This window comes from Cynoglossus semilaevis, chromosome 8, assembly GCF_000523025.1.
Source record: "Cynoglossus semilaevis isolate Cse_v1.0 chromosome 8, Cse_v1.0, whole genome shotgun sequence".
Classification (NCBI taxonomy): domain Eukaryota; kingdom Metazoa; phylum Chordata; class Actinopteri; order Pleuronectiformes; family Cynoglossidae; genus Cynoglossus; species Cynoglossus semilaevis.
This window is the reverse complement of record NC_024314.1, coordinates 25,151,760-25,158,625: the sequence shown is the minus strand read 5'-3', so window position 1 is coordinate 25,158,625 and position 6,866 is coordinate 25,151,760. Positions and strand designations below refer to the sequence as shown.

The following is a 6,866-nucleotide window of genomic DNA, read 5'->3' as shown; positions in this document are numbered from 1 at the left end:
TTATCTCCTGGCCCCCCAACAAAACACACAGTGCGTGTGTGTGGTTATAGTGGAAAAGCAGTAAAATCAGACGCTTTACGGCGCGCAGCTCTACAGCGTTTTACTCCACATTGTGTTTTCTCTTTAATGCAGTGAAATGGCTCCAGATTGGGAATAACAACAGTTACAATGGCTCCGGGCCTGGCAGCTCTCACACGGTGCCAAGTGTCTTACATGTCCCCCCCCATATGTACAGGCTTGTCTCCTGTCCAACAACATACAACGTCATCTTTCTTGTACAGATCTCTGGGTTTGAATCGAACACAGTTGGACTATTGGTCATGTTCATAATTGCTCAAAAGCTCACTGTTCAGCAACACGGCCGCTCAATATGGATATAGACTGAAGAGGAACGGGCAGATGGGTGCTGGTGGCTGTGAAGACTCCTATTGATTTATACACGGTGACAGATGATTCTATAATCCCGCCGTTTTCTAATAAGCTGCCATTAATCAGACAAACGCCACTGAGTTGAGCCAATGAATGTATGTGGAGAGGTCCAGCCAATTTAAGAAACTTCCATCAAAACCTAACTTTAGCATTTTCCGGAATTGATTTCCGAGGTAGTTTTGTAGTTCGCCTGAAGCGCTGGCTAAATTACCTGCTGCTAAACTCTTGTGTCGGGACTTTAAAGTGTTTTTAAACCGTTGCGATTAAATAACTCTCTTTTTTTAAACTGTGGTTTTCAAAGTGGGGGCAGCAGCACCCTCTGGGGGCGACCAGGGGGCACTACGGAGGCCTCTGAAAATGGGAAGGCGACCAGGGGGCACTACGGAGGCCTCAGAAAATGGGAAAGAAAGATAAGAAAAAAAACAAAAAACTTGTGGCTTCATCCAGAACATTATTCAGAGTTGCTGCCAACGGCAAAACCACAAATGTCTTGGTGATCTTGGACAAAGATTGTGCTTTCAGTAAAAGGTTCCTTTCGACCCAATCTTGATTCCAAGTCAGCTGACACCAAATTAAAACAAAGAAAACTCCTTTAAACCCATCCATCCATCTATTTTAATCTGCTTATCCGTTACCGGGACACGGGGGCAGCAGTCTCCACGACCGCCACCCAAATCACACTGCACCGTACCAACCCCCCCGAACCTCCCTGCAGGTGGTCAGTCCACTGGAAGGTACCTACCGCCCTAACCGGGATTCGATCTTGCCCAGGAGATTCTGGGCTCTGGCCCACAGCGCCACACTCCTTTAAGCATCAGTATTTATATTTCCTCACAATTAGAATAAAAATGTTTGACATTCTGCAAGTCAAACAAACTCTGTCTGGATCAGTTCCTACAGATGAACGCGTCGGTTTAGACACTCTTTGAAAGTGACGGCCCTGCTTGTTATCTGGCAAACCACGAGCGAGACCATCTGTGCTGCTAGTGTGGCGGGAACCACGTGGAGTGAGAACTGTGACCTTCAGTAGTTTTTGTTCTCGTAGCAGAGATGAATCTGGTTCAATAAAGGCCTGACGTTTTACTGCGTGTGCAGAGACATCAGGGAGGTTTGAGCTGGTTCAATAAAGGCCTGACGTTTTACTCCGTGTGCAGAGACATCAGGGAGTCGCAGACCAGGGCAGCGTCGAAGGAAGTCAGGTGGTAAATGTAAGCACAGTCGGACTAATTGACCTGACAGATATCGCCAGCGTATCTCACTGGAGGAAACTGGCGGCGAAGCCCACGTGGGCGGGGGGACATTCCTGTTCTTCTTTAACACGTCTGGAACTGTTCTCTCTTTAATCCGTCTCTGTCCTGCATGAACCCAACATTACTCTGCTCCTCGTCTCTCTGTTCTATTCATACGCCATTCACTGCAGCCCAGTTTCTCTCACACACACAGACACATTGTTCCATTTCAGAGGTTGCCCGCTCCGAACCAATCCCAGTAGTGCTGTCCCCAAAAAGCCTCCCCCATCAGCGTAACAGAGTGCAACTAAGTGCCGGAGCAGATCTGGCAGCGTGGAGGCTGACCCTCTAAAGTGACAAAAAAGCACAGCAGCAGCAGCAACACATAAAAACAACATCAGCACTATGGGCCACACCGGAGCCGTTCTTTAGCTCATCGGCAGCTAAGCCCACAGCACAGCTCCTGAGGAAGTGTGACAAAAGGAGTGTGGAGAGGTGCACTGCAACTTTTCTACATCTCCCTCATCAATCTTTACTCTGCATGTTGTGCTGCTCCTCTCTCCCTCCAACCTCTCTCTCTCTCTCCCTCTCTCTCTCCACAGTAAAAGCCAAGGATTCTCTTATCCTGCGTTTGCATTAGCCACCTCCCGGGGCAGTGGGGCAACGAGCTGGCAGTAATTGGTTTTGATTTAATGCAGTAATGTATCCAACACAGCTGTCGTGCTAAACAAGCTCGTGCATAAGAGCGCCATCCATTCACCTCTGGCGTGAACGCGTTATCTCAGGCGCACCGCCTCGTGCTCTCAATTAAAAGTTGCGTAGAGTTCAGGAGTCGTTTGTTTCATTTGATTCCACATCATTACCGCGCAGTTCATTAATAAATCGGGTTTCCAGCAACGTGAGGTTCCCTAACGACTGCAACGTTAGAAATAGCCGTCACGCCGGAGTCTGCGCGCTCTTCGTGGAAACGTAGTAACTCTAGGGGGAATCCCACAAACGCGGGCAAGGAATTCGAAATTCCTTTTTTTTTTTTTTTCAAGATAAGAAAACGTGGTGGATATTTGATTACAACAGATATGGAGCAGCTTGTCAGGTAGAATAATATCATCCTTGGCCGTCCAGAACCACCGAGGAGTCCAAACCATTTGTCTTCCTCCCCTGTGAGCTGCCATGTTAAAGAAAACACGTCTCAGGCGCAGCGCGCTGTCGTGTCAAGACAGATGAACGCATCAGACGGAAATGGAACAAAGTGGGGGTGGGGGGTGGGGAGGTTGGGGGGGGGACACACCCAAACAAATTGTGCCTAAACACACTCCACTACTTTAGCAAAACATAAACACATGAAAAATTCACTCCCGTTTGACTGGAGTTAAACACGACAGAACGAGTTTGGTTGTACCGACCTCAGCATGACTGTACGAAACTCTTCACCAACAACAAAGGCAAGTAAACAACCCCCCCCCAAACACACACACACACACACACGCTGTGCTTTCACTCGGCTACTCTCCACTGTGCAGTTTAATACCTGCTCAACCTTGTAAATCAATTCATGAACAGAATTTAATTTTCATGTTTCACGTTTTGATCGGTCAGCTGCCCCACAGCTAAAACAGCTTCACTTTCACTTTCAAACAGGTCCATAAATCACACGATCGCACTGTGACCTTTTTTTTTTTTTTGCAGTGGAGAAGCAGAAAGTACACAGTCGTAGTGGTTTGTCCCAAGGCATGTGTGTGTGTGTGTGTGTGTGTGTGAGCACATGGTATGAGTGGGCTTACTAGACCACCCACTAAAAGTCATGACAAAGAGTTCCTGTATGTTGGAATATACTGTATATATGTACCCACCTACACAGAGACACATATACCTATATACATAGATCCATCCATTTTCATCCGCTGATCAATTACTGGGTCGCGGGGGCAGCAGTCGTCACCCAAATGCACCGTACCAACCCCCCCCAAACCTTCCTGCAGGTGGTGAGTCCACTGGAAGGTACCAACCGCCCTAACCGGGATTCGAACTTACCCAGGAGGTGAACCCTGGGGTTCCACACCAATGACAGAGACATTGCCTCTGGGCCAAAGCGCCACATATACATAGATATATATATATATATATATATATATAAATATATGTATATAAATATATATATATAAGAATGTATGATTATATATAGTATGTAACACCTACACACACATATATATACAGGACATACATATATAAATATATAAGTATACACACACAAATACATACATATATGTACAGTACATAAATATATGCATACTTATATAAATATATATGTATACACACACATTCATACATATATACAGTAAATACATATGCATGCATATATATAAATATACGCACACACACACACATATATATACATATATACTTGCGTTTGGGTCAAAATTATGTAGAAACGTTGTTTAATTACTTTAATTAGATTTTCAAATTCAACTCAAATGAAGACTAGCTGAAACCCCAGTAGCATCAGTGCAATTTTGAATAAACTAATTATGAAATATACAGACCTCTTTCATTATACAGCTGTTTTCTTCCACTCAGACTTGTTCTCGATGCGATCACCAAACTGTGTTTACTGTATTCAGATGTATTTCTTCCGTATTTTCAATCACTTCATCAAGGCTTTTCAGAAAATCAAGATTATAACACATTGTGATCAGGCCAGTGTGTGTGAGAGGAGGACTGCTGTTCATGCACACACACACACACACACACACACACACAGAGTGATGGAACCAACTAATTCTCTCCTACTGATTATGTAAATACCACCAGATCCCAATCTCAAAACACCATTAATCATGTCTGCATGGTCTGACTGTGTGTGTTATTTTAATTTCCCCGTGAATAGCTCTTTTTGAGAAGCAAAACCAATCAATTGCGTCTCATTATGGTGACACAGATCCATGCCTGTGACACTGGGCACTCAACATGGAAATTGACAAAACACTGATACTTGAACCATTCACGGCTCGGGGAGCACAGTGTTAGCCACAGTGCAAATTGGACTTCACCTGTCAATGACATTGATAGTTATCCTTTTGTCAAGTGACAGGTGGGGACCTCTGTAAAGCTAAAGGCTCTGCAATCTCTAACAGTGCTATATGTGTAAATATATATAAATATATATATACATATATATATGTATACACATATATAGATATATACCTATACACATATATACACATACACATATACATATATACACATATATATATATTTATAATATACATATGTATATATATATACATATATATACCGTATATATATATACACACACACACATATATACATATATGTATACATGTATACACATAGATATATACCTATACACATATATACACATACACACACACATATATATACATATATACACACACATATATATATATATATATATTCACAAACATTAACCTTAATGTCCCCATTGTGGGATGAATAAAAAACCTACATATACACTACATACACACATATATGGATACAAACACAAATATAAGTACATATATAGAGATATATGCATCTACACACCAATGTGCGTGCACGTAAGCATAGCGGCAAAATAGAACAAGAAATTCAGTTCCATTCTTCCATAAGTTCTGGAGTCACTCTGCACCCACCTCAATGCTGTTGCGCCCCCTTGAGGTGCAACACCCACTGAAAATCAGTCATGCAAAAAAATGTCCTTTGTTTAAAATTCACAACCTTCGTACATCAGAGAGCTGATCCCTGCCCTCCCAGCATGTAACAACAACTTCTTTAGGTTCTATTTGCGTGCAAATTGGTTTAAAATTGAAATTACTGCCATCTACTGGCTGTCTACTGCCACTACTGGTCACTGAATAACACGGCCTTCACCTTTCAACACTAAACCTACAACACATACAGTTTGTCCAGTCCATAAATCACACCTTACAGCTGCTCCTGTGATTGGCTCTCCAAATTAGTCAAGGAAATAAACAGCGTGTTGCACCAATACTAATTAAATTTCTCCGCCTGCCGGTGCTAGCGTGTTAATTATACATTCTTGTGCAGCAAGCTTTTAATGACTTATTTTTAATAGAAAGACCAAATTAATTGTCCACATCGTGCTTCCATGACACACCGCAACAATTCCCAAGAATTGGAATAATGAAAAATCAATGGAGCAACATATTGGATGTAGGAGTTCATCAATACGGCTGGAACCAAAGTGCAGTCCTGCCGCCTGCGTCAGAGTTAAGGAGCCAGGAAAGGGCTGTCGCTTCATTTTCATGCCACAGGTTAGCATTCCCAAACTAATCACTTTGGAAATTAATCAGGAGGCCTTAACATTTGTTTCTATTAATTTGTTTACATTTTTTTATTGAATTAAATTTTAATAGATTTGCGAATCAACTTCTAAACTGCTTCTTGTAGAGATGACTTTGTTCCTGCTTGCGATGTCGTACATGGGTCCGTGATCACGCATTTAAAAAGAAGACTAGAATAAGACTGACCTTTGGTCCGGAGGGACAAGAAAAACACACGATAGAGGTCAGTGTCAAGAAAACACACTGAGGTCCTTGTTTTGGTTTTTTTTTTGGACATTCAGTATCTTAACAATTAAAATATTATATCAAATATATTCATGTTCTGTAAGTGTGATACATAGGTGCGAGTTGTCATATCCTGGAACCCAGAATTCCCGGCGGTGCCCCTGTATCATGTCTATGGAAATATCCCAAATAACAGGTGAGTGCAGATTTGCAGCAGCTAATCTAAAGTGATTCCACTGCCGTGGCTTCAGCCATCTGTCACCCAGTGGAGAATCAGCGTCAGAGTCATGGAGTGTGAACGTGTCTGCAGATCTGTTTTATGACAGGTGCAGAAAAAAGAAGAAAAAAAAACTTTTAAATGTGAAACAAGGTGCTGTTGTTAAGGATGTGACAGCCACTTAGCTCTCAGGTATATTATCAGGCTTTAGATAGTGACACAATGTGCCAGCAGCTACTGTACAGCTGTGAGGGGACTGGGGCATGATGGGAGCTGGCTGACAGGCCATGGCTAACCAAGCGTCAGGAGAAAATCTGCAGGAGCCAGTCACATGGTGAGGTCCGGGGAAGACCAGGCACGCCATCATCAGTGAGGACGAGGTGTGACAGGATTATCTGTAGCCGGTGGAAGTCTGCGTAAAAGTGGGACCAAAGAGTTCGTACA

General features: G+C 42.9%; 1 long non-coding RNA gene across 2 annotated transcripts in view; it reads right to left on the bottom strand.

Moving 5' to 3' along the window:
* The window catches only part of LOC103382874 (uncharacterized), a 64,132-nt gene that overhangs the window by 2,932 nt on the left and 54,334 nt on the right, over window positions 1–6,866 (bottom strand). Inside the window, exon 4 of one of the 2 annotated variants that reach the window (XR_521960.3) lies at window positions 6,106–6,834. The exons of the other annotated variant lie outside the window; for it this stretch is intronic. This is a non-coding gene — a long non-coding RNA (uncharacterized LOC103382874). Of the gene's footprint in view, window positions 1–6,105; window positions 6,835–6,866 lie in introns of those variants that run through there. 2 annotated transcript variants of the gene reach the window in all.